Source organism: Lacerta agilis, chromosome 15, assembly GCF_009819535.1.
Source record: "Lacerta agilis isolate rLacAgi1 chromosome 15, rLacAgi1.pri, whole genome shotgun sequence".
Classification (NCBI taxonomy): Eukaryota; Metazoa; Chordata; class Lepidosauria; order Squamata; family Lacertidae; genus Lacerta; species Lacerta agilis.
Window position 1 is genome coordinate 36,680,038 of NC_046326.1, and position 27,622 is coordinate 36,707,659.

Genomic DNA, 27,622 nt, shown 5'->3' on the forward strand with positions numbered 1-27,622 from the left:
TTCAAAAAGCAATACTTCAATGCTACGAAGGTGAGGAACCAAACAACCGGATCTGGCTTTCAGAAAACTGTGTTGGGGGTGTTGACCCTCTCTAGAACAGCCTCTAAAAATATCTGAAATATTTCTGTGTGTGTGTGGTCCCCCTCCCCCTTTGTATCTTGTGACTGGTGTGTTGCTGTTCCATACTGGAATCCCAGCCTCCTATACTTCTAAATTAAGAAATTAATTGAGAAAAGTAGAGGGACTTAATTGAAAAGTGCCATGCCTCGCAGGCTTGCTCTCTCTATACGTTGCTTGGGAAAGTAATCTGACCTCAGTAGGATATGACATTCTTGAAATAGCTGAGGGAATTCAAACATGAAATAAGATTTACAAGAAGGGAGGACGGCGAGAATGTGAAGGCAATACTCAGTGCTTTTGTAACACAGAAATCAGGGTGTGGGTAACTCAAAGCCTGCTTCACTCACACAAAGCTGCCATAAAGCAGGATTATCACACACCAACACCGAACCAGTTCGCTGATGGGGGGGGGAGCTGAATCCTCCTCAATTTGGGTGCATGAGGGGGTACCATGTATGGAACTGCCTCACACACTCAAATCTGAACAAAGCAGGATTGAATTCCCTGTCCAACAGGTGAAGAGTGGAACGTCTACTCATGTGCACCATTTGCCCCCACCTCCACGAGTGTCAATCATCTACTATCATTATGACATCAGATGACTGACGGGTTGGTGGGCCTACCCCTTGCCAAAGTTGGCCCATTCTGTGGCAAAGGGAAGTAACAATTTGGAGCATCAGGGGTTCATCAACCCCTGCTTCTGTTGTCTACACCCTTCTAACCTCTAGGTTAGATCACTGCAATGCATTATATGTAGGTCTGCCTTTGAAGGCAGTTTGACAACTGCAGCCAAACTGCTGACCAACAGAAGGTGGTCTGAGAACATAACACCAATTCAGGCATGACCGCACTAGTTTCCACTTAGTTTTCTGGGCTCAGTTCAAGTTTTGACCTACAAAGCCTTAAGCAGCTCAAGACCCAATACCGCAAGGGCCACCTCTTTCCGCATGAACCAACCCGGACCCCCCATTAGTCACCAGAGGCCCTTCTCTCCCATTTCCCCTCCAAGGGAGTATAGAGGGTATCAACACAAGAACGGGCCTGCTCAGTAGTGGCCCCCTGCTTATGGAATGTTCTCCCCAGCAAGACACACTTAGCGCCATCATTACCTGTATCTGGATGCCAGGCAAGAACATTTCTTTTCCACCAGGCCTTTGACCTCCTCCTTCAGTGAGCAGAATGTCTTAGTCCTGCCTCTTTATAAATGTGAATGCATTTTAGCTTTTACTCCATTTTACCTTTACGTTGGTTTTAGTGTAGGTTTGTAAGTCGCTTTGAATTAAGTTTAGTAAACAAAGTGGCAGGTAAGTTCAATAAATAATAAGGATTTTTTTAAAAAAGGTGCCAGAACTCCATACTGAAGTGTAGCAACAGGAAAAACCCACTAACACTAATACACATACAATTTAAAGGAGGCAAACATTTAGCCAATCCATCCAATTGATTAATTAAAAGCATCCTGATTGACTAAATGTCTGCACCTTATTCACAGGGCAATGACTGTGGGATTTTAAAAACTAAACAAAACACCATCTTGTGTGATTATTTTAATGCAAGAACCTACAAAATAGGTTCGAAACTGCAGTTGCCCAGGGATGGGTCTGGTGGGGAACAAAGCAACGAGATGGGAAGGGTTGGAATGTGAGGAACTGGTTTTCATGTTGTTCTAAGTATGGGTACCTTACATACCCATCAAAATGAGCCTTTGCTATAGCTTTGCCTGTTAAACAGGTAGGCAGCTACCTAACAGAAGTATCTCCCCATTCCTTGATGGCCTGGGAATCTCTCCCCCTGGCCTTTGGAATGAGACATCCATCAGAGCGTTTTCACCTGCGGTGCATCTACAAACACTTATATCCAGACACGGAGCTGGGAGTTTAGCTGAGCCAGAAGCAACCTAAGCCATGAAGCACAGGGGAAGAGGGAGGGGCACTGTTGCTCTCTGAGAATCCAACAATGCAGAAACAACCATTTTCCTGCCTGTTCTGCGGAGCCTTCCAATAAGTGGCACAGCACAAGCTTTGCATGCAAAAGGTCCTCGGTTCAATTCCCCAGCTGCGAAAGACTCCTGTCTGAAACCCTGGAGGGCTGCTCTGATGACAATACGGAGCCAGATGGAGCAATGGTCTGACTAGGAATAAGGCAGCTTCCTATGTTCCCCGAGGATACAATAAATCATCAGAGCTCTCTTGTACAAAAGGAAACAGGACCCTGTAGCTCTGACTGTGGAATTTCTCACAAATCATAAAGGCAATGCATTTAGCTATTTATATAGTGCCGCTCCTGTACTTTGGAGGGGGCCTGACTATCAATGGGCCTGTTCCTCATGGTGGCAGTCCTTCGAGGATCCAAGAGCTTTGGGTTGTCCTCAGCCAGCAGCAGTTCACGGGGAGGGGGAGGTGGCTTGCAGTATAATGTGCAATTAAAACCGCCACTTCCTAATCACACCAGTGGGTCAATTGCTGCTCAGAACCCCCCCAGGCTCTACACCACAAAGTTATCCCACGGAGTGCAAAAGGGAACCGTGCCTTTGACATCTCTCTCTCCCTCCCAAGGCCTCCACAGAAGGCCTTAAAAGGCAGGAGGGGTGTGTGTGTGTGTGTGTGTGTGTGTAGCAAAAGAGAAATAAACCACTATTGATTTGCCAAAGGCGAGGCAAAAGCAGAAAGACTGCATGTGTTTCTATGGAAACAGAATGTGTGCAGTTTGAAAAGAGTGAGGTGGGGGGGGGGGGAGAAGAGAAAACCCTCTCATTTATGGGCACTGTAAATTATTTAAGCAGGACAGGGCTCTGTCCATTAAGGTCTAAGGGGAAAGATTTAAAGCTATTCATTAGGCAGACACACAACCTGCTTAATTCAGACCCACCGGCCTAATGCTTGGGAAGCAGAAGGCAAGTCATTTAGGTCTTACATTACTGGCTTATCATAATAATAATAATAATAATAATAATAATAATAATAATAATAATAATGCTCTGCTTGCAAAAAAAAACTATGGCATTAAACAGTAAGCACACAATATGGAAAACCACATTAAAAAAAAACACCAGCGTAATAATAATACAAGAATGCACAACAATACTCATTTTCTATTGCCACGAGTGAAGCTGCGTCCTTCTGCACTTAATAAGGCAATAAGGTGAAATAAAGTGCTGGGGGAGGAGCCAGAAATGGGGTGGAGCCTGAGGCAAAGAATCCAAAATGGCAGCTTCCACATGGTGGCAAAGATTTAATAACCAAAGGGTGGTATCCAATTAGACCTACTCACCCACTAAAATGGATAGACATGGCTAAGGCCCCATCTGCACTGTACATTAAAAAATGTATTATACTAGGCCCAGTGAGGGGTGTGGTTAGGGATGGGGCGTGGCCTGGAAGGAGTGCTAAGGGCCAGATAGAGAATACTGAATGGTCACATCTGGCCCTGAAACTCAGGTTGCCCATCCCTGACAACATGAAGCTAGCCTCACTCCTCTTTTGACAGACAGAAAATGTGCAGCTAATTTGTAAAGATAAGTGCTGGGGCTCACTTCTATGTTGAAGCCCCCCCCCCTTCTCCCTCTCTCCTGAGAGCCCCTCTCCCAAATAAAAACCTCAGATACATGGAAGGCATCTTTGGTTTCGCAGGAACAATGGAAAGGAACTCCACACATTATTACATCACACATTCCAAATCACAGCAACTCTTTTAATGCTGTGATTGAACCTTGGCTCATATTTCACCACAATAGATAGGTTTGGGGGCTTAGTCGGCATTGCCAAGAGTGAATCAGGTCTTTCAAAGAAGCCTATGGAACAAACAATCCTCCTACTGTCTTGCAAATAGAAATGGCTCATAGCGGGGGTGTTTTTAAAAGAAAAAGGGTTTATCCCATGCATCTGGGTTTGGTTTATTTCCTGGAGAGACAGGAACATATAAAGCTATTACAGCCATTATAGTCCCATCTTTGGGTAGCATGCAGCTCTTAAGAGAAAAGGCAAGGATCTATAGAAGAAGGCAGTTCTAAGAGGTTCCTTCCCCCCCTTTCAGCATTCCTCATTCAGCAGACCGTCCATGTTCCCCAGCAGAGCCGACTGGTAAAACTAAGCTGGTTTTATAAAGTCAAGCCCCAACCCAACTTCTAATAAGCTCCAAATTTCCTATCTTCCCTCCCCCCTCCCACACTGATCATCAAGGCCGAGAGCACACAGCTTTAAAATTGTCTAAGAAAAAGAAAACAAAAAAAAAGTAGAGTGAATTTAAAGATCCTGTTTCTCTAGGCGTGGGAAATCTGACAACCTCCTATTGATCTTCTCTTGCTGACAAATGCACCCATGTTGAGATATTATAGGAAGCCAGGTTGTATCGTAATTGCTGCTCCGTGGCAAACCTCCACGATCTCCAACTGTTGCTGCTTGACAGGTACAAGCGTCTGCTTTCTCACCCCGTGCAACAGCTGCTAGAGCCCAGCAAATGCTGGAGCATCCTGTCCAATTGAACCTATGTGGCAGGTTGCCCCACCAGCGCTCTCGTTCCATTGGTGGACCAATTCATCCTTGCTGGAAGGAGAAATCACAGAGAGATGGGCATCCAAAACACCAGGCAAAGATGCAGCCAGTTAATTTGACTAGGACTAGGTTAAGCCAGGATGCTTTCTCAGTGTTTTTTTTCTGGGGGGGCGCAGGGGTACACATACCCCTAAACATTTTGTAAATCTTTGTACTTTTGTCCATTTACTGTATTTATTTTTCACAATTTGAACTATAAAATGGTGGTTTTCTTGAGTCAAAATGAGAGTACCCCTACTACTACTACTACTACTACTACTACTAATAATAATAATAATAATAATAATAATAATAATAATACAGCAGCCCTGAGTGGCTGGGGAAACCCAGTCAGATGGACAGGGTACAAATAAATTATTATTATTATTATTATTATTATTACTACTATTACAGTTTCCAGGATTCTTTGGTGGAAGCCCTAACTGTCTAAAGCAGTATGATCCTGCTTTAGTTGTGTGGTGCAGATGTGGCCTAGAATCCTGGTGGCAGATCACACCACAACTGAGAGGTAGCCAGAGATCCCCATTTCCTCTCCCAACAAGTAAATCATAAGCCTGCAGATTGGGGCACTGTGGATTTTCCATTAATTTCCTACATAAAGCGCCAAGTCCATGGCATTTTAAAGAAAACATTAGCGAGTGACGGCGACACTAGGGCCCCCCAGGCCCACGCTGATTTGTTGGCATAACCAGATCATCGTTTTGGGGAGGGGAAAGAATAAGGATTATAAATATTGATGAAGCAATTACCTTCAATTAGCACTGGCTGGCTGGCACCCCTTAGGAATCTACTTGGAACGATGCCCGCTTCCTGCTTGTTGACTGCTTTCCGCTCAAGCTGGAGTGTGAAGGCCCATTCTTCAGACACAGCAGCACTGAAACAGAGAATATCTTTTTTTTAAAAGTGGAGGTTCCAAGGATTGGGAACCTGGGACATTCGGCATGTGTTCTGCCGCTGAAGCTATGGCCTGTCCTGATGTGTGCTGGAAGCACTGTGCAAATAAGTTAACGGCAGTAACAATACGATTGCACACGCATGGAACAGTTCCAGAATATGGATTGTGCAGCTTCCTTTCGAGCAATGAAGCAAGGCAATGCTTCAAATGAGGAGCGCTTTAGATTTCTGGGTCTTCTCTCAAGATACCGCATAACCCTCTGACATACAAAAATGGGCTTAACATTAAGCAATAAACGCACCCATAAAATGAGCAAACCCATTGTCAGGTGTTGGGGCGAGGGATCGTTAAACGCCGACCAGAAAAACACCAAAGTGCTTCCTATTTCTGCACATTAAAGCTATTTCTGCACACGAAGACGTCGCAAACGGTGTTGGTTTCTCATCGCCCCTCAGTTATTCACCACCTCCTCAAATATTAATGTTTGCAGACTGTCAGCGTTCGATATGTGCCAGGAAAACCGGTTCCCCGGGGTTGGAAACTAACGCTGTGTCCCCATCCTCAGCCTGCTTGTGGTAACTGGGACTAGGCCTCAGTCCTTGTGATGCAAAGGAGCCGCCTCACGGAGCACAAAAATCTATTTTCTCAGAGTCACGGAGCTGCACAACAAAAGCAGAGCCCAGAAGATTTTGCAGGCCTTGCCCACAATGCACTGCTCCCAGAGTGAACACAAGCATCCTCTGAGGCCAGGGCTTTATAGGGGCTGGTGACCTGGGATTGGCCCTCAAGAGTCAGCTGACAGTGTCCAGGCAGGCTGGTACTACAACCAAGATGGCGCCCTTGACACCCAAATACAGTGGTACCTTGGTTTACAACCATAATCCGTTCTGGAGGTCCGTTTGTAAACCAAAACAGGTTGTAACCCAAGGAGCGCTTTCGCCAATGGAGCATAAGAAAAAAAAATTGTTCGTAATCCAAAAATAATAATAATAATGGGTTGTAATCCAAAAAAAGGTTGCAAACTGGGACACGTACTTCCGGGTTTGATGTGTTTGTAATCCAAAACGTATGCAAACCAAGGTATCACGGCAATGGAAATAATGTTGCTAAGGTAGCTGAGCACTGACCACCAGGTAACCCCTGGTTCAGAGGACCACCCTCAGCACCACAGAACGACACGTTTTGCACTGCTGTAGCTGAGGTCCATAGAGCACAATTTTAAACAACCTGGTGGAGGTGGAGGACTGGGAAGCAATATGAATACCAGTTGCTGGGAACTACAGGCGAGGAAAGTGCTATTGCGCTCGTATTATCCTTGTGGGCTTCCCATCGGGGAATATATTCGGTAACTGTGAGAATAGGATGATGGAGTAGATAATAATAATAATAATTTATTATTTGTACCCCACCCATCTGGCTGGGTCTCTCCAGCCACTCTGGGCGGCTTCCATCAAATATTAAAATACATTTCAAATACCACAGTTTAAAAACTTCCCTAAACAGGGCTGCCTTCAAGTATTTTCTGAATGTCAGGTAGTTGTTTATTCCCTTGACCTCTGATGGGAGGGCGTTCCACAGGGCAGGTGCCACTACCGAGAAGGTCCTCTGCCTGGTTCCCTGCAGCTTTGCTTCTCGCAGTGAGGGAACCGACAGAAGGACCTCGGCACTGGCTTGATCTTATGTTCTTATAGCTCACACTAGAAGAATGGGTCAATAATTTGAAGTATTGGGGAGGACTTTCGTCCTCTGGTTGTCAGCAACTACTGAACGCTCCCCCCCCCCCCGCAACACACATTTTTTCCCCTTCTTAATTTTGTGCATTAAAGATACAGCCAACCCAGACTCAGAGCCTGCAGCCCTATATCCAGCCCGTCAAGAGTAATCTCTGTTCTTCATTTTTACTGGATAAATATCTTAATCTAAAACCAGCTTGACTAAAGAAAACAGCTTGTCATAAGGGGGACATTTAAGAAAAATCTTCAAGGGGCAAGGAAGAGACATTTGTGCCTTTTGTTGGTGCATTAATGTCACACACACACACACACACACACACACACACTCTAAATGACTTCATCTCTGACCTTACATATGTTTTAGAAATACACAGGAAAGCAAGCGCAGATTATCCCGATGCACCAAAAAGGGATTAATGCACATACACAAAATCAACAGCAGGTTAAGAATAAATGGATGGAATATATTCTGAATTCCTGCCAATTATCAACTTTCTTGATAATGAATTATGGTGAATTATGGTGCTGGAGGAGACTCTTGAGAGTCCCATGGACTGCAAGAAGATCAAACCTATTCATTCTTAAAGAAATCAGCCCTGAGTGCTCACTAGAAGGACAGATCCTCAAGTTGAGGCTCCAGTACTTTGGCCACCTCATGAGAAGGGAAGATTCCCTGGAAAAGACCCTGGTGTTGGGAAAGATGGAGGGCACAAGGAGAAGGGGACGACAGAGGATGAGATGGTTGGACAGTGTTCTCGAAGCTACTAACAAGAGTTTGACCAAACTGCGAGAGGCAGTGAAGGATAGGCGTGCCTGGCGTGCTCTGGTCCATGGGGTCACGAAGAGTCGGACACGACTGAACGACTGAACAACAACAACAACAACATCAACTTTCTTGCTTTAAAGTCAAGTGCCTAGTCCTCCTGGTTATGAGGACTGAATGATGTTTTGGCCTCTTGGAGCAACTGCACCGTGCTGTGATAGATGCTTTTTTTAAAAATTGGATCTTTATAGCTTCTTTTATTTCTTATATTGTATTACAATTTGCATTTCACACGTTTCAAATTGCAATAGAGCAAAATGCAGTACAAGAAATAAGAGCAGCAATGCAAATACAAAAACCAATATATTGAAGGTGGGCTTGCCACAGACTACCTCAATGAAGCTTGCAAACCACTGGCGGTCCACGGAGCTGTTCAAAAATCCCTGATCTATAGGAGCTGTGAGACTCCTGGCTATTATGCTGCAACACTGATTGAAAACAACCACCTCCTTTTCTGCAGGAGGTCCTGGGTGGCTTTTTCGTCCTCCATATTTGGGCTACTGCCCCAACTCTGGCTGCTTTTAGTAACCTGCAGGTGTAGGAAAGCTTTGGCTCCCCCAGTGTTGCTAACCAACAACTCCCTTCATGCTTGGCCACTGCCCATGCTTGCAGGGGCTGATGGGAGTTGTAGTTCAGCAACATCGGGCCGGCCAAAGGATCGTCACAGCTGCCCTACAGTAGGGCTGCCATACATCTGGGTTTCCCCAGACATATCCAGGATTCATCTGTCAGAAAAAGGCATCCGGGCAGAATTTCCAATATCACTAAAAATGTCTGGGGAAACCCATGTCGAAAGTTTTGTTTTTTTGTCCAATTTCCTAAAATATAGGTCAAAAACTTCATTTTTGAGATTTTGCAAAATATTTTATTATAATTATCTGAGCTCAACAACTTTGCCAAGAAACAACTTTTGTGTCCGGATTTTCACTTTTTAAAATATGGAAACCCTACCCTTACAGCTAAATGAAAAGAAAGATGTTTTGCCTCTGGGAACCTTGTACCAACTACGAGTCAGACCATTGGGTCCATAAAGCTCAGTATTGTCTACACAGACTGGCAGCAGCTCCTGGGGATTTCAGATGGGGGTTCTTTCTCAGTCTTGCCTGGAGATAAAGGGCATTGAACCTAGGACCTTCTGCATGCAAAGTTGAAGCTCTACCTCTGAGCTATGGCCCTTCGTGCTCCTGTTCTTCCATTATGCCTTGACACACACACTCCCAAAAAAATAAAACAACAGGATTCCGCAATACTGCAAATATGTGGCTTAGAAGAAAATGCAAATAGTGTGCCCTACCGACTAGGGCCTGGGAGAGCAGGGTTCGAATCCCCACTCTGCCATGAAGCTGGTGGTTTATAAGTGTAATAAACAAACAAAGAAAGAAATAAAATGCAGAATAAGAATTTTCCGGAATTACAGATTTTAAGAATATGGTTGGGAATAGGATTCTACCAAACTTCCTATGGCAAAAATCACGGCATATCATCTAGCAGGAGCTATCTTTTTCACGACCTGCGATGAGACAGCCATCGCCCGTTTGCTACACAGAAGAGGACATGCAAATATTTAAAAGTGATCTTCTAAATGAGCCATTGTGGTTTGCCAAAGGGACAGAACTCCACCTGGTAATGAGTTCTGTGTAACACAAACACCTACATCCTGCTCCCTCCACTGAACAAATAAAGTCAATAAAAAGAGATGAGCTTACCTAGAGTGCTTTGCATATGCCCATAAGGGGGAGTGGGAATCCCTGCATTTCTCACATGGAGGAGGCTAGCTTGTTGACTAAGCCATATGCAAATGAGGCAGAGGGGATTAAAAAGGGATGGAATCATACCAGCTGTCTGCAAAAGAACCATTAATTAAAGGGGCAGCGCTGACACACATACTTGAATTAAAGCTCTGAAGACAACAGAAGGGATATATTCCAGGTCGTGAAGGCAGGTCCATTGCAGAAAATGGGGTACTGCTCCACCAACCTCATTCTGCCCACAACCCCTGCCTGCCTCTGTATGGAGAGCCAGTGTGGTGTAGTGGTTAAGAGCAGTAGACTTGTAATCTGGGGAACCAGGTTCGCTTCCCCGCTCCTCCACATGCAGCTGCTGGGTGACCTTGGGCTAGTCACACTTCTTTGAAGTCTCTCAGCCTCACTCACCTCACAGAGTGTTTGTTGTGGGGGAGGAAGGGAAAGGAGATTGTTAGCCGCTTTGAGACTCCTTCGGGTAATGATAAAGCGGGATATCAAATCCAAACTCTTCTTCTCTTCTTCTTCTGTACTTGCAACCAGTCCATGTGGTGGCACTGCCTGTCAGCTTCCTCCTAAGTTTCCATCTTACCCCATGTAAAACTCAGCAGGGAGGAGGTGAGGAGAGAAAATTCACTGGCTCTGCCTGCCATTTAGCTCTGTCTCTACCTACTGTTTGGGCTCCCTGCCTTCTGACCCACCACTCCCACTGGGCACTAGGAATGCAGGGGTGGGGTGGGGGGAAGAGAGATTAAATTCAGTTTGCATTTAAAGGCAAAGGTACCCAATTCATGCTTTCCAAAACGCTATGCAAACCGAAACACAGGCACCTTCCAAATTCGCACTTCTCTGAACATGGCAATGCAGTTCCCCAGCCAAGTAATGTGTGCAAAAATGCATGTACTGAGTAAAGTGTATATAAAAAATACGTAATCCGTGAAAACAATGTGTCAAAAAAATATTGTTATCGTGGGGAACTGCTTTGCAAAAGAATGAAATTGGGCAAAACTGCAGGTAAATGTGTGCATTAGGTGAAATTCACACTAAAATGCTCATTAGTTTTCAGAAGGCCTTTTAAAAAAAATAAATCACAAATTATGTGGAAATGTGGAGAACTGAATGTAAGAGTGGAAAAAAATTGAGTATCAGAGAGAAACCAAAATTGACAGATCAGCCCATTCCCAGCATTCAGAATAACATTCGTCATAAAATACTGCATACATAGCAGATCTGCTACTTCTCACTCCAAGGCGGTTGGACTGGACGCTTTTGCAATACACCCAACTGTAAGGAACGTGTAATGGATTGTACAGCTGACCCGAAGACCTACCTTCTCTGATCACACAGGACAAACACTGGGCTAAGCTCCTTATTGAGCCCACGCCAGATACGAAATGGCAGAACCAAGAGTGATGGCTGCCTCTCCAGCCTCAGCCGCTGGATCTGGTCTTCTTAACAGCACTTTCAAGATAAGAGAACACCTGGTCTCCAAACTAAGTAAACAGACAGCTGCTAGGAGACCAGTGTGATGAAAGAGGATTCCACCAGATTCCTCTGAGCCATCCCTCCAAGATTATAGCTCACCTTTCTTCCATGGAGCTCAAACTGGCGTCCATGGATCTCCCTGTCCCCATCTTATCCTCACAACAACCCTGTGAGGGAGTTTAGTCTAAGAGAAGCAGTGACCATCCCAAGGTCAGCTTCATGGCTAAGTGGGGATTTGGACGCTGGTCTCCTAGGTTCTTATCCAACCATTATACCCCATTACACGGGTGGTGCTGTAGTCTAAACCACAGAGCCTAGGGCAGGGGTCCCCAAACTAAGGCCCAGGGGCCGGATGCGGCCCAATCGCCTTCTAAATGCGGCCCACGGACGGTCAGGGAATCAGCGTGTTTTTACATGAGTAGAATGTGTCCTTTTATTTAAAATGCACCTCTGGGTTATTTGTGGGGCCTGCCTGGTGTTTTTACATGAGTAGAATGTATGCTTTTATTTAAAATGCATCTCTGGGTTATTTGTGGGGCATAGGAATTCGTTCATATTTTTTTTCAAAATATAGTCCGGCCCACCACCTGATCTGAGGGACAGTGGACCAGCCCATGGCTGAAAAAGTTTGCTGACCCCTGGCCTAGGGCTTGCCGATCAGAAGGTCAGTGGTTCAAATCCCCGTGATAGGGTGAGCTCCCGTTGTTCAGTCCCAGCTCCTGCCCACCTAGCAGTTTGAAAGCACGTCAAAGTGCAATTAGATAAATAGGTACCGCTCCGACAGGAAGGTAAACGGCATTTCCGTGTGGTGCTCTGGTTCACCAGAAGCGTCTTAGTCATGCCGGCAACATGACCCGGAAGCTGTCTGTGGACAAATGCCGGCTCCCTCGTGCTACCCCGGAGTCGTCCATGACTGAACCTAATGGTCAGGGGTACCTTTACCTTTATCCTAGTGTTTATTGGTCGAAACCTCTGACTTTTGCTGGAATATAGTCTGCTCAGCTGGGGGGAAAGAGCCGCTGTCAGACATGAGTTACAGTTGGCTTAGAAGAGGTAAAGAACACTGCAAGAATTTGAATGGAAAATAGCGAGTCTCCTAAACCACCTTCCATATTTCTTTGGAGGTGCTCCCAAACCCTCCACAACAGATCCTTGCAGGATCCTAAAACCTGTGCTGCCTTGCAGGATACCTTCAGCAGATGGAAAGGCTAAGGAGTAAGCTAGGGTCGCCATATTTCAAACAGTGAAAATCCGGACAGAAAAGATTCATGGAGAACAAAACTATCAATGGCTTCCAGTATGCCCAGTATGTGTCTGGATACCAGTTATGGGAGTCAAAGGAGCGGAGAGTGCTGTTGCGCTCAAATGCTACTTGTGGGCTTCCCATAGGCACATCTGCTTGGCCACTGTGAGAACAGGATGCCGGACTAGAGATAGACATGGGCCTGATCCAGCAAGACTCGTTGTGTTTGAATTTTTCTGGAAAAAACAGCTAGCTTTGGGAAATGGTGAGGAATTGTTAGACACGCACACACCACAATCCTGCATGTTGGAATAATAAAAGTACAGTTATACCCCCATTTACAAACTTTACTTGTTCCGGAGGTCCGTTCTTTAGCCGAAAGCGTTCTTAAACCGAGGCGCGCTTCCGCTAATGAGGGCTCCTGCCACCAGTGCCCTTCGCCCATTCAGATTTCGTTTGTCTTCCGGGGCAAAGTTTGCTAGCCGGAACACCTACTTCCGGTTTTGCAGAGTTCGTTCCCTGAATCGTTCGTTAACAGGACTGTTCTCAGACCGAGGTACCACTATATATAGAACATTCAGAAATGCAGGGTTTAATATCTGCAAGGCAATGAGGGGGGAGTGGTCAGCTTCACACATTCTTAACAACCCAAGAGCCCAGGAGTGGAATGAGAATGAAAATCTTTAAAGAATGCCCTTTTGCTTGTCTCAAACATCCCTGTTTGCTTTCGCCTGTTGCCACCAACAACCCCATTAAGACACATTCTTCCCTGCTTTCCAAAAGCCTTCTGTGTTTTTTTACATCATGTAGCATCATGAGGTTTCACTGAAGGCCAAAACAGTCACCAGTTTTGTTTTGTTTCGTTTATTTTCTGTTTGCACGTTACCAAGCAGGAAGTGGCCCAAAGCATTTTAATGCCTGAGATTGGGGGGGGGGGGAGGGAAAGCTGGCTTACACCGAGTCAGAACCTTGGTCTATCTAGCTCAGTACTGTCTACACTGACCGGCAGCAGCTTTCTAAGGTTTTCAGAATGAGGACATTCCCCAGTCCTAATTGGAGATGCCAGGGATTGAACCTGGCACCTTCTGCAGGCAAAGCAGATGCTCTACCACTGAGCTACAGGGGAATGATGGACCAGATGGTGTCCTTGTTCCATGTATGGAAGCTGACTGCACTGGCAATTGAATCTTACTTCAATACTGGTAACGGGACAGCATCCACCACCACAATGGTGGGACAACAGTAAGCACCTGCTGCAGGTGTAGGGAACCTTCAAATGCTACTGAACTCCTTTCAGCCCCAGCTATCATGGCCAATAGCTAGGGATGCTGGGAATTGTAGTTCAGCAATATCTGAAGAGCCAAAAGTCGCCCACATCTCACCTAAGGGTAGGGTTGGCCCCATTTAGCAACTGTTCTTCCAAATCAATCCCCAATAGCTGCTCAAGGATGCTGCTCACTGAAGCTGGGCCTGTACTGGGGACAGACAATTCTGCCCATTTTGGTTTCTCATTCCCCCCAAATCTTCAGTTCAGTTCTCCCCATTTTCACATCGCTTGGCGATTAAAGAGTCTGCATAAAAAGCCACGTCTTCAACCTAATGACACACAAGTAATTTGCAAGTAATTTCTTCCAAGTTAAATACATCTTCTAACAGCATTTTGCATTAATGCAACAAGCACTTGTGAGCACACCCTTCTCTAATACATGCTTTTTATATATGCATTTGGGGGGATTGGGATCAGAGGAGTGCATCACAAAATTCAGGAAAGGTTGGCTGCGCTTCAGTTTGCACACTGGCGTGGCAAGCGAAAAATTGGGTAGGTACACATTCAAATGCAAACGGAAAAAATTTCAACCCCATCCCTGGCCCGTATTCAGATCTTTTGAGGCTCTATTACACCTCTAATAAAGAAATGGTTGGCATGTAGGCAGGACAGAGCCTTCTATTACGGAAACAGCGATTTCTCCCCATCCTGTGCTCTTTGCAATCCGCGCTGCTTCTATTCCACTACAGTTCGGTTTCCACTAAAAAAAAACCATGTTATTCATGTCACTGCTGTGGCTGAAAACTTGTGTAATTAATTATGTGATTAATTAGCTTAAATGCACCTAACTGGAAGGGAAACGTCAAAAACAATGCAGAAAATAATGTGATTTTTTAAGGCACAGTCACATTGGGGAGGGGGGGAATGGTAGAGAATATTTCTGCAACAGATGTAAGGCAGAACAGAGAATGGTGCCTTATTACATCCCCAGTAGTGAGGAGCCTGCGGCCCTCCTAATTTTGCTGATCTCCAACTCTCATCATCTCTGACACTGGTAGAGGGTGCTGGGAACTGTAGTTCATGAACATCTCGGGGGGGGGCACAGATTCTTCACTAGCGTAGAAAATATTGAGCTAGCATGGACAGACCAGAGAAGCGGACACGGAGCAATGGATTCAAACTACAAGAAAGAAGATTCCACCTAAACATTAGGAAGAACTTCCTGACAGTGAGAGCTGTTCGACAGTGGAATTTGCTGCCAAGGAGTGTGGTGGAGTCTCCTTCTTTGGAGGTCTTTAAGCGGAGGCTTGACAGCCATCTGTCAGGAATGCTTTGATGGTGTTTCTTGCTTGGCAGGGGGTTGGACTGGATGGCCCTTGTGGTCTCTTTCAACTCTATGATTCTATGATTCTATGACTTGGTCCTTAAGAGAGCATCTTATGCAAGAGCACTATAGTGGGTTACGTGCCTTTTATTATAAATGCAATACCAGCCTTATAATAATTATTGCAGTTGCTTGGATTGTGCTTTAAGAGAGGAGGGGGACAGACAGGAGTTTGCTGCCAGGCTGGGAGGCAGAAGGGAAGCAAACTGTGGTGCGATTTCAGAAACCTGCCTGGCCCAATTGCATCCGCGCCCGGAGCTCCCTTCGAGGCAAGAGAGCAGTGCAGCAGGTACCCAGAGAAAGCAACAAGCTGTCTACCGACAACGGCGCTCACTGCTACGCGAACACATAAGCTGTCCCTGCAGGGCTGCCGGCTGACAAGGTTGCCATCGAGTGGGATTGCTCAGGCAGTCGTCTCTGGTTCCCCAGGATTTCTTTTTTTTAAAAAAAGACATGAATTATCTACTCATCCTCCACAGCAGCTGGCCCAGCGCTAGAAGGATAGGGAGCTTAGGAATGGAAGGGGGAGGGGGAGGGATAGGGCGAGCCAATGTGTTGTACATACAGGGCTGAGTATGCTTCTGATGTCGATTCAAAAAGCCAACTTTGGCATCAGTGGTTGGTGGGGGAACGGGGGACAGGACACACCCCTGGATTTTTACCCCTTTCCTGCATCATGCAAAACTCACACACAGTATGTATACGTTTTGCACTTGGTTGTCTAGTACTGCATATGGAAGTGTAAGCAAGTAGAAGGTACCTTCTTTCATATGTGGTGGACGTGCCCAAAGGTAAAGGACTTCTGGGAGAAGATTTATAATGAGCTTAAAAAGGTGCTGAAAAACACATTTACTAAGAAACCAGAGGCCTTTCTGCTGGGTATGACCAACTATGAAATCTCCAACAAAGACAGAACATTCTTTATGTATGCCACAACAGCTGCTAGGATTCTGATAGCAAAAAACTGGAAAACTGAAGAATTACCAACAGCGGAAGATTGGCAGATGAAGTTGATTGAATACATGGAACTCGCAGAACTGACCGCGAAACTCCGAGACCAGAGGGAAGAAACGGTGCAGGAGGATTGGAAGAAATTTAAAGACTATTTGAAAAGACGTGAAAAGATAAGACATTTGAAATTGAAATCAGAGGACATTTAAGGCTACAGTAATGCCAGAAGTTAGTTTAAGATAGGATATAAGAAGTAGTTAGAATTATGTTATGTAAATTTTACTAGGATTAAAATAGAGTTAAAGGTTGATTAATGTTTATAATGATTAAGAGGTGAGAAAGAAGATTTTACAATGTTACAAAGTTACTAAAGAAGATTAGAAATGAACGCAGAAGAGAGGACGTGAGGAGGTCCCATAACAATGTTAGGAATAAGATAAGGATAGTTAAATAAGTGTTTGTTAAGATTTTTGTATTTTTTGTAGTTTTGTTGTTGTTGTATTTTGTGTGTTTTATTGTTAAAATTTAATAAATTCTTATGGAAAAAAAAGCAGCCAGCTCCTGAACCCCCAGGCATTTTGGCAAATTCAAAAAATCCACCTGGACAGAAATTTTACCCCTGGAAAAGAAGGCCTGTCCTGGAAAAGGAGGACCTATGGCAACCCTGACTTTGAGAACTTAAAGGAAGAAAAGTCACTTGATCCAGGGACAGTCCACACTTATATTGGCCTATTCCTACCTCTCTTCTTAACGATGACACACACCATTCATAAAGTAAGAATATTATTCACAACCGTGAGCAGGGCAGTAGGGTGGGCTTAAGTGAAGACAAGCTGCAGCAATTAACTATAAAGCTTTTCACTGCTCCTGCTCAGGCTGCACTGAAAAAACATTTTGGTTCCTGAAATTCATTCAGATTGGGCAGATAGAACAGAACAGATAGAATTCTACAGGATGTGGCATTAGTGTGTGAAAACAGTCGAGATTCAATGATCCCCAGGCACACACCTCTAGATGGTGGAGATGGTGCCCGGGCATCTTCACTTGGCCACAAGTGGCCAATAGTCAGGTACAAAGCGCACCTGGCTAATTTAGAACACTGACATTAGGGTTTCCTAGGCTTGCCATACTTCACGAAAATTCCTGACACGTCCCGGTTTCTGGGTGTAAAAATGGCGTTGGGGGGAATTTTGCCAAATTCGCAAAATGCCAGGGAAAACCCAAAAGCTTGAAAGCACCAAAAGCTTTGGTTCCCCCAAAAATGCTCAAAAAGGGGGGGGGGAGAAAGAAAGCTAGTCTTTGTCTCTTCCGCTCAATCCGTCGGAGCCTGTCCTTGCATGCAGGTGAAATCCCTTACAACTCCCTAACTCGCTGAGGGCTTGGGAACCACCTGCTGCCTTCACCTGGTTTAGCCAGCCAATCAAAGCAGTTTTCTGGGGGTGAGTTCAATGTCACACGCTGACAGCTTCTAGGAGCCACAGGTGAGAGCTGAGTGCAGGATGGGGACCAAAGTGTTCAAGTTTGATCGGCAGTGAAAGCTTTTGCCTTCTGATTTCTGCTCTGTTAAATTTTCTCTGTTAAAAACACAGGAGCAGGCCAGGTTACATGTTTTTCTGATCAGTTGGCTACCCTGTCACTCAGTGAGTTCTTAGATCAGGGTTTCCCAAACTTGGACCTGCAGCTTTTGATGGAATACAATGCTCATCATCCCTGACCACTGGTCCTGTTAGCTAGGGATGATGGGAGTTGTAGTCCCAAAACATGGAGGGCCAAGTTTGCCTATGCCTACACTGTCTGGCAGCAGCTCTTCAAGGAACATTCCCATCTGTACCTGGAGACGCCAGGATTGGACGTGGGACCTTCTGCATGCAAAGCAGGTGCTCTACCACTGAGCAGTGGAATGAAGCAAAGGGCGGGCTCTACAGGACTTTCTAGCCTATCAGAGGATCAGGACTAGGGCCAATCAGAGCCTGAGAAAGGATTTAGCCACTCCCTAGCTGCGTTCCCCATGCACCTCTGTATGAGTGGGTGGGTGCGAAATCCAAAAAGTCCACATCTGAATAAGGCAGCACTCTGCAGCCTGGCAGCACCCAGGTCTCATCCGCCTCAGTCAGCATGTTGGCGAAAGCGAGAATGAGTGAGCCGTCAGCAACCTAAGAGGCAGTCCAGTTTCTGCCTTCGGCTAAGGCAGGTCAAACATGCCGTTTGCAACAGCTGCATGCTGGAACTTGCTTGCTTGCAGCTGGAAAAATGAAGCAGGGCTGTTTTCCATGAAACGAAGGTGAATTCTACAGCCTGGCAGGGATCAGCCCCAAGAAGCAAGCCATTTTCATGGTTCAGGGTGTGCAGAGAGCTGTACCATCCCCACCCCCACCACCACCACTCAGTGTTTGTGTTCTGTGTCCCATCACTTAGAATAAAAATCCAATAAAATACAGTACAAAGATAGGAAACAAACAGAATTATTGCAGTGGAGCAACAGAGTGAAAACTCAAGGAAGCACAGCAACACAACGACGCTTGCTTCAGCTCTGTTTAAAAAATAAATAAATGCTACTTTAGAAGGCCTGAGAAACCTGCAGCTCTCTTAAGATGCTGCAGGACTACAACTCCCCTCATCCTGGACCATTGGCAATTGCTGGCTGGGGCTGATGGGAGTTGGAGTTTAAGTGGGTACCCACCACCTAAAAGTTTCATTCTCTCACCCTCCTGCCATCCAGGGCCTACGGAGAAAGGTCTCGGATGATGATCCCAGCAAGCAGAAGATACTGGAAAAGACAGAAGCTAAACTACCTCACAGGGTTGTTGTGAGGATAAGATGGGGACAGGAAGAGTCATGAACACAAGCATGAGCTCCTTGGAAGAAAGGAGGAATACAGGTGCAGTTTTCAAGCAAGTAAATGAATAAAAATTCAACCCAGGTGCCCCCAAGAGCATACGGAACAGCCCTGCTAAGCTTTTATGTTCAACGAGTGAATTAATGTAGGGGCAAGATTCGAATTCGACTTCTCCTGATTTGTACTTCAGTTTCTTGGCAATACAACAGCGACAGCAACAAAAATAACAAGAACCACTCTGCCAATCGTTAAGTAAGTACCCAGACGGGCTTACAAAAATGAGACATACGTTAAATAATACATCATACAATAGGACAAAAAAACAAACAAAATTAAAATACCATGGAAAGCCGCAGTTAAATCATTACACTATGCTAACTCTACGACACGCACACGTACAGCTGTCCTAATTACAGGATGAATTAAGAGTGACTCACACACAACCTAATCAACTGCCAGGGCCATTGCAAAGCTACCCAGAAAAATATTTATTTCTGCAGAACATAACTCAATTTCCTGCTTACCTCCCACCTACTGTGGAAACTTCGTAGTAAGAGTTTGGCCTGGATTTTTTTTTTTAATAGGAAAAACGTGCAGCCCAACTCCTCCTCCTCACTAAAAGTAATGCAAGCCTGTGCCCCACTCCTCCTTTGTCAGCAATGGGGATTCCAGCACATTAAAATATTTGTGCTGAGCTATTACTGCAGCAAAGCTAGCTGCGTTGGCCATTAAAAAAAAAATGCATAGCCAAACAGCTCCAGCTGTTTTGGGACTACAATTCCCATCATCCCTGACCACTGGTCCTGTTGGCTAGAGATGGTAGGAGTTGTAGTCCCAAAACAGCTGGAGGGCGAAGTTTGACCATCACTGAGCTAGGTGGTTGTGAGAGCGCTCTGCAAAATCCCTACAGACACCATTGTGACGTCAGGTGATTGACAGGAGGGCAGCCTCACCCAACTGTCAAACCTGGTCCGCAAGGACTGCAAAATTTAACATTCTGGAGAGATTTCCTCAACAACTTGCCACCTTATCTCTTCAACTGGAGGTGCCAGGAATTTCTGCATGCATTGCACATGCTCTGCCACAGAATTATGATTCCTCTCCAGGGACACATGTTGATACAATTGGATGGCCTTGATTTCACTACTGGCCAGCCTCTCAAACCAGCTTACGCCATTGCACCCATTTCACAGACTAATAACACCCATGTCTTGCATTTCCAGTTTGACTCCAACCAAAGACAAACTCATCAACGAGCCCTGTATGTTTTCTTATCTGCCTTGGTAGCTCAGTTGGTACAGCATTGGACTCTTAATCTTAGGGTTGTGGGTTCGAGACCCATGTTGGGCAAAAGATTCCTGCATTGCAGGGGGCTGGACCAGATGACCCTTTTGGCCCCTTCCAGCTCCACAAGTCTTTGATTTTATGATGCACTACTATGGCTTTATTAAATTGCATCAATTGTTTTGATGAAATGGTTGTCCTTTGCTTTATATGCTACTGTGTTTGATATCATCGTGATTGCAATTACTGTTCTTTTTTACCGCTATTGTGATTATTGTGAGCACAACATTCATGTTAAATCAAAGTCCACCCGGCAACTATTGCCAGGAAGAGAGGAGGAAAAGACGTGAGAATGTTAATTCTGGACTCAACTATTGCCTCTTACTTCGGATCCAGCATGCAACGTATAACCTCCTTGCCTATTAGAACAAGCTTGGAAAAATTAGAATTCCTGTATTATTATCTACTTATTTAATGGGCTGCAATTCTGCCATTTGCGAATGACAACTGGAAACATTCTCACCTGGAATTACAGAATTTTAGAGTCAGAAGGTGTGACAAACTCCGGAGGCAACAGGACTGAGAATAGGAAATCTATCCTTGGTCACTCCTTGTATAAATCAAGTGTGAATGCAGGGATTTTCTATGAGTGACAGCAAACACTAAGAATCTGCAGCAAGGAGTTCCCAAGGCAATTTATTTCCAGTTCTGGGAATAAATTAAAGCTGAGGCACACTGGAAATGATACCGTACTTTATTTTAGCAGACACTTTCAATGGTTTCACTAATAAAAGCACAACACGTAGGATCAGTCATAAACACTGTTACAGGCTTAAAAGAGAAATTCTTCTGGAAGAGGAGGTCAAGGTAAGTTTTTCTTTTTGGAACTGTTTCTGGACTTGCGCCATAGCAGAACGCCCGTCTTTTGCTCCCTCGATCAGCGTGGAGGTGCAAAACCAGGGCATTCGGGATTGGGAGGAGAAGAAGGGTCATCTTCTGCCAATTCAGGATGTGCCAAATAATCTGGGACACTTGAGGTGTCTGTGGTAAATGTGGGCAAAACTAGACAATTTGGCTTACCTAGCAAAGGTTCAGGTTAAGGGAAGGAATGCAGATTCCCCAGAAGATACCAGGGCTGTCAAAATTCCCTAGGCTAGGGATTCTATTCCAACCAGCATGGCCAGTAGTCAGAGTAGTCACAATTGGCGGGGGTTATAATCCAGCCCAGCAACCTCTGGAGGGCAACAGGTCCCCCAGGTTCCCTGCCCTAGACCATTTATTCTGGCCCAGCCCTCTTTTAGAATCCGAGCAGCGCAACCAACAGTCCCTTCTGTGACAGCCCAGCAGCCCAACCAATCATTGTTAAGAGGTCTCAACAACACCGTTGCCACCCCGAAAGTCCTTTGCTGAATGCACAAAGGCTATCTCGAAAGGCCATCCGCAGGCCTCAACAACAAAGCGTCCGCTTCCGTTACCTATGACAACCCGAATGCGTGCTTAGCTAATTAGATTTTAAATTAAAAATCTTGCAAGGGAGATTTGAGATGCTGGAAGAACAGAAGATAATAACTCCCCCAACACCGAGCCAGGAAACTAACAGCCAGCCCAGGATTTAGAGGCAGGAGGAGGAGGAGGAAATCATTTTGTTGCGGTAAATGAAGGAACACCTTTTAATTTATTTTGGATTTAGGACATTAGCTCTTGAGCCATTACAATAAGCATCAGGCGGCAAAGCCGTGCAGCGGAAAAGACTGCAAATACCCAAGAGCAGCCGTCCCAGAAATGCACTGATGTGGCCTCAGAGAAATGGCTGTGTCTGTATTTGCTCAACTTCATGAGCTGCAGAGGACATAAATGCACCAATTTCAAGTGCTATTATTTAAATTTAGTGCTCCCTAAACTGGTTTTCTTTTACTGACTCCTTCCTGCTGCATCTTGCTATCTTAGTAAATAAATAAATTAATACTGTAATAATAATAATAATTTATTATTTGTAGCCCATCCATCTGACTGGGTTGCCCCAGCCACTCTGGGCAGCTTCCAGCATATATAAAAACATAACAAAACATTAAACCTTAAAAAGCTTCCCTATACAGGGCTGCCTTCAGATGTTTCCTAAATGTTATATAATAATGATAATAATAATAATAATAATAATTTATACCCCGCCCATCTGGCTGAGTTTCCTCAGCCACTCTGGGCGGCTCCCAATTGAGTGTTAAAAACAATACAGCATTAAATATTAAAAACTTCCCTAAAATAGGGCTGCCTTCAGATGTCTTTTAAAAATAGGATAGCTGCTTATTTCCTTGACATCTGATGGGAGGGCGTTCCACAGGGTGAGTGCCACTATTGAGAAGGCCCTCTGCCTGGTTCCCTGTAGCTTCACTTCTCACATCGTGGGACCTGCCAGAAGGCCCTTGGTGCTGGATCTCTGTTTCTGGGCTGAATGATGGGGGTGGAGACGCTCCTTCAGGTATACAGAGCTGAGGCCGCTTTAAAGGTCAGCACCAGGACTTTGAATTGTGCTCGGAAATATATGGAGCCAATGTAGGTCTTTCAAGACTGGTGTTATGTGGTCTCGGCAGCCGCTCTGAATTAATTCTGAATTAATTGTAGTTTCCGGGTCACCTCCAAAGGTAGCCCCACATAGAGTGCATTGCTGAAGTCCAAGTGGGAGATAACCAGTGCATGTACCACTGTGGCGAGACAGTGTGCAGGCAGGTAGGGTCTCAGCCGGCATACCAGATGGAGCTGGTAAACAGCTGCCCTGGACACAGAATTAACCTGCGATTCCATGGACAACTGTGAGTCCCAAATGACTCCCAGGCTGCGCACCTGGTCCTTCAGGGGCACAGTTACCCCCTTCAGGGCCAGGGAGTCCCCCACACCTGCCGACCCCAGCCCCCCAAAACAGTACTTCTGTCTTGTTGGGATTCAACTTCAATACATTGGCCGCCATCCATCCCATTTCTCCCCCATTGGCGTCTGATGGTTTTCCTATTTAAAAAAAACACCACAGGGTTGATTTGGAAACTACCGACCAGTAACGAAATGCTTGGCTTCCTCAGTCCTCTGCCCCAACAAACCTCCCAGCACTTTATCATACGCAGGTTTTACTTATGCAACCAGGTGTGCTGAGCCCCTCTGAGCTGGTGGCTCTCCAGGTGCCATTGGACTCCAGCTCCCATCAGTCGCAGCCAGCATGCACAATGGTGTCTATCTCGTTCCTTCCCTGGGTAGCATGCATCCCAGGGCATTTTGCATCCAACACACACAATCGAAATTAAAATATGGGTTACCACACTGGTGCACCCAGTGGCAATTTTGATTCTCCTGCTCGCAAAGAGGATTCAGCCATGGCTTTCATCCCTTACCGCAGGTCTCCTTGGTGTCCGGTGTGATTTAAATATGGGGACGTTGCCACCTAAGAAACACATGGCACATGTTATGCTTGTTTACTCAGAAGTACCCCCACTGTCTTACATAGGGCTTACTCTCAGGAAGGTGCACACAGGATTGCAGCCTCCACTTCAAATCTCATCAGACAGATGGAACTGGTTGGCCCACTCCTCCACCACTCATTTTAAGTCGCCTCCTGCTCCGTTCAAGGTTTGAACTTGAACTTAAGCCGATCTCCTCTCTTATGATTTGCTGAGCTTTCGCAAGGTGCTCTGAGGTTAGGCCTAGCAGCTCAGTTCTTGCAAAGCTCGATTCCCGCTTCTCTTAAAAGTCGACGGCATAGTGACCAAACACTTGGTAGCAGCACCCGAGATTAAAGAGACCAAGAGGAAAACAAAATGCAAGGAGGTGAGGAAGATTCAGAAAGTGAAGCGGAAGCAGTTTCTGCCCACACACAGACACCTCTCCCAGGCCAGTTTTCACCAGCACATCTGGAGGGCTGCAAATCTCTATATTACGGCAGTATTAGATGGCATCTGGAAAATGTACTCTTTACGTCAGAGGCGAAGAGAAGGTATGTTCTGAGTTGAAAACATTTGCAGACTTTCATCCAAAGCAAGAATTATTGTCAGCCCACAGGAATGTAAAATTCTTTCTTAACAAAGGGAAATAAACCACATCGTTTTAGAAAACAGACATCTGTGATCCAGGCTGTCAGCAAGCAGTTCCCAAATTAATTCTGATAGACTAAGAGACATTGTGGATACAGCGATCAAATTCAGAGGCTAAGTCCATGCATCTATCCCACTAACTGGCTTCCACAACACACCTCTGGAGCAACCTAGATCTCGATCCTGCTCAAAGATGCTTCAGAGCTGGAACCCAGTTCCAGGCATATTCACTCAGAAGTAAGTCTCCCAGCATTCAGTGGGGCCTGTTCCAAGGAAAGCACCCGCAGTATCATAGCAAACCAACAATAAACTATTAAATGGGCTTGCATGCTGGAAGGCACAGTCCTATTACTTGGGAGGGGGTGGTATTCTAACCTGCGCCAATTATATCACAATAATTATGGGTCTTTTAAAAGTAACCACAGCAAATGCTCTTAAAGCATGCTGTTTCTGGGAAATTTAATTTGGCAATTTAACTCCCAAGGTATCAAAAAAACAACAACAACTGGCCTTTACATCACCCTTGTGCCTTCCAGTGAGGAGGAATTAAAGAACCTTTTAATGAGGGTGAAAGAGGAGAGCGCAAAATATGGTCTGAAGCTCAACATCAAAAAAACTAAGATCATGGCCACTGGTCCCATCACCTCCTGGCAAATAGAAGGGGAAGAAATGGAGGCAGTGAGAGATTTCACTTTCTTGGATTCCATGATCACTGCAGATGGTGACAGCAGTCACGAAATTAGAAGACGCCTGCTTCTTGGGAGAAAAGCAATAACAAACCTAGACAGCATCTTAAAAAGCAAAGACATTCCCTTGCCGACAAAGGTCCGTATAGTTAAAGCTATGGGTTTCCCAGTAGTAATGTACGGAAGTGAGAGCTGGACCATCAAGAAGGCTGATCGCCGAAGAATTGATGCTTTTGAATTATGGTGCTGGAGGAGACTCTTGAGAGTCCCATGGACTGCAAGAAGATCAAACCTATCCATTCTTAAAGAAATCAGCCCTGAGTGCTCACTAGAAGGACAGATCCTGAAGTTGAGGCTCCAGTACTTTGGCCACCTCATGAGAAGAGAAGACTCCCTGGAAAAGACCCTGATGTTGGGAAAGATGGAGGGCACAAGGAGAAGGGGACGACAGAGGATGAGATGGTTGGACAGTGTTCTCGAAGCTACTAACATGAGTTTGGCCAAACTGCGAGAGACAGTGAAGGATGGGGTGCCTGGCGTGCTCTGGTCCATGGGGTCACGAAGAGTCGGACACGACTGAACGACTGAACAACAACAACAACTGTGCCTTCCAGATGTTTTCGACTACAACTTCTATGAGCTCTAGCACACGTGGCCAATAGTCGGGGATGATGGGAATTGTAGTGTAGCGACATCTGAAGGCCGCCAGATTGGAAAAATATGCTTTAAACCTTGATGATTATCTCTTCTCTTTGCCCCCACCACCTTCCAAAATCTGATAAGCTGCCCTGTGATCAAACCCCACTTTTAAAAGATGCTCATTGACACCAGTAGAGCAGAATGCAGGTGGTCGCAATTGGGCATGCACCAGTTGCAAAACACGCCAGAGGAATTTTGAGCACTGCACAGAAGGACCAGGAGGGTCCCGATTTGTTGATGGCAACACTCAAGTGGGTCTGTAGGGGAAGAACAAAATAAAATAAAAAATTCCTTCCAGTAGCACCTTAGAGACCAACTAAGTTTGCTCTTGGTATGAGCTTTCGTGTGCATGCACACTTCTTCAGAAAGCTCATACCAAGAACAAACTTAGTTGGTCTCTAAGGTGCTACTGGAAGGAATTTTTTATTTTATTTTGTTTTGACTATGGCAGACCAACACGGCTACCTACCTGTAGGGGAAGAAGGTCGCCTTTCAGAGACTTATGCAAAATGAGTAATAAAAAATAGGTCAAGATGTTTTACAAGTTTAAAGAACTATTCAGATATTGTTTTATCCATGGGTGAATTCATGCAAATTTAGTTAATCCACCAACTAAAATTCACACAATCAGCCAACTAAGGTTTCTTTAATTGGGTCACTAATAAACAGGAGCAATTGATGTACAGGACCAAATATATACAGTGGTACCTCGGGTTACATACGCTTCAGCTTACATACGCTTCAGGTGACAGACTCCGCTAACCCAGAAATAACGCTTCAGGTTAAGAACTTTGCTTCAGGATAAGAACAGAAATCGTGCTCTGGCGGCGCAGCAGCAGCGGGAGGTCCCATTAGCTAAAGTGGTGCTTCAGGTTAAGAACGGACCTCCGGAACGAATTAAGTACGTAACCAGAGGTACCACTGTAGTCTACTAGTAGCCTCATCCCTGGTATTGCTTGGAGTAGTTACAATCAGTGCCATTTGGAAAGGTTCAGTCCACCATCTTGATTCAAAGCGATGTTCAATTGTATCCAAACACAGGCAAAAACCTGCTCATGGATCTCAGGAATCATCACACAAATTTTGATTATATCTTAAGAGATGTCTGAATGCATAGCTAACAGGCAGCTGTCCAAATATATAGCAGATTTACGGTGCAATCCTATACATGTCTACTTAAAAGTAAAGCCCTGTTGAATTCAAGTGTGTACAGGATTGCAGAGCCTGAATAATTCTATTCCAGGAGGAAGATCATATTTCTTTTTGTATTCATTTCCCACCGTCATATTTAAACTTTATTCCATGTTTTGGAATTGCATCTGCATCTAATTAAATATATTCTGTTAAGGTGTTGCACAGAAGAATGGAACATAAAATTACTTCTGTGAGGTAGAATCCAGGTGCCAGTAATATCCTTCAGATGCCTGCAACTGAGCCTATCAAATTACTCCTTCTAAAATCTTTTATCTGCCCAAGTGAGAGAGGTGCTGTGAGAAAGATGAGAGGGTCAAAGTTAATAGACTGATCTTGGAAAACCTGTGGTCTGCCCAATTTGACCAAGAACAGCAATAAGGAAAAGGACACCGTGACATCACCAGCCAATAAACCAATCCATGGTCTCTGCCACCTTCCTCATTTGCAAGTTTCAAAATTCCAAGCAGATTTCAAGCATTTCCATCCTTTGATGGGCATGTCATCAACAACTATCAATGAAATAAAATCCTGTCACAACAGTTAACAATGAAAACTCCCAGGCAACATCCAAACCATCAAAATGACTTTGATAGAAGAAGGAAGATTCTTCTCAGAAACAAGGTGTCATCCTTCTCCCAGAAAAGCACTTTCTGCATT

At 45.1% G+C, this 27,622-nt stretch overlaps 1 protein-coding gene across 8 annotated transcripts in view; it reads right to left on the reverse strand.

The window, feature by feature from the left end:
- CUEDC1 (CUE domain containing 1) overlaps nucleotides 1-27,622 on the reverse strand; it is a 56,390-nt gene that overhangs the window by 26,260 nt on the left and 2,508 nt on the right. For 3 of the 8 annotated variants that reach the window (XR_004427947.1, XR_004427946.1, XM_033171504.1), the window contains exons 1-2: nucleotides 11,194-11,292; nucleotides 5,420-5,544 (exon numbers count right to left, since the gene is read on the reverse strand). The gene's annotated coding sequence lies outside the window, so the exon portion shown is untranslated. Of the gene's footprint in view, nucleotides 1-5,419; nucleotides 5,545-11,193; nucleotides 11,293-27,622 lie in introns of those variants that run through there. The other 5 variants (XM_033171502.1, XM_033171498.1, XM_033171503.1 and 2 more) reach the window with 2 other exon arrangements.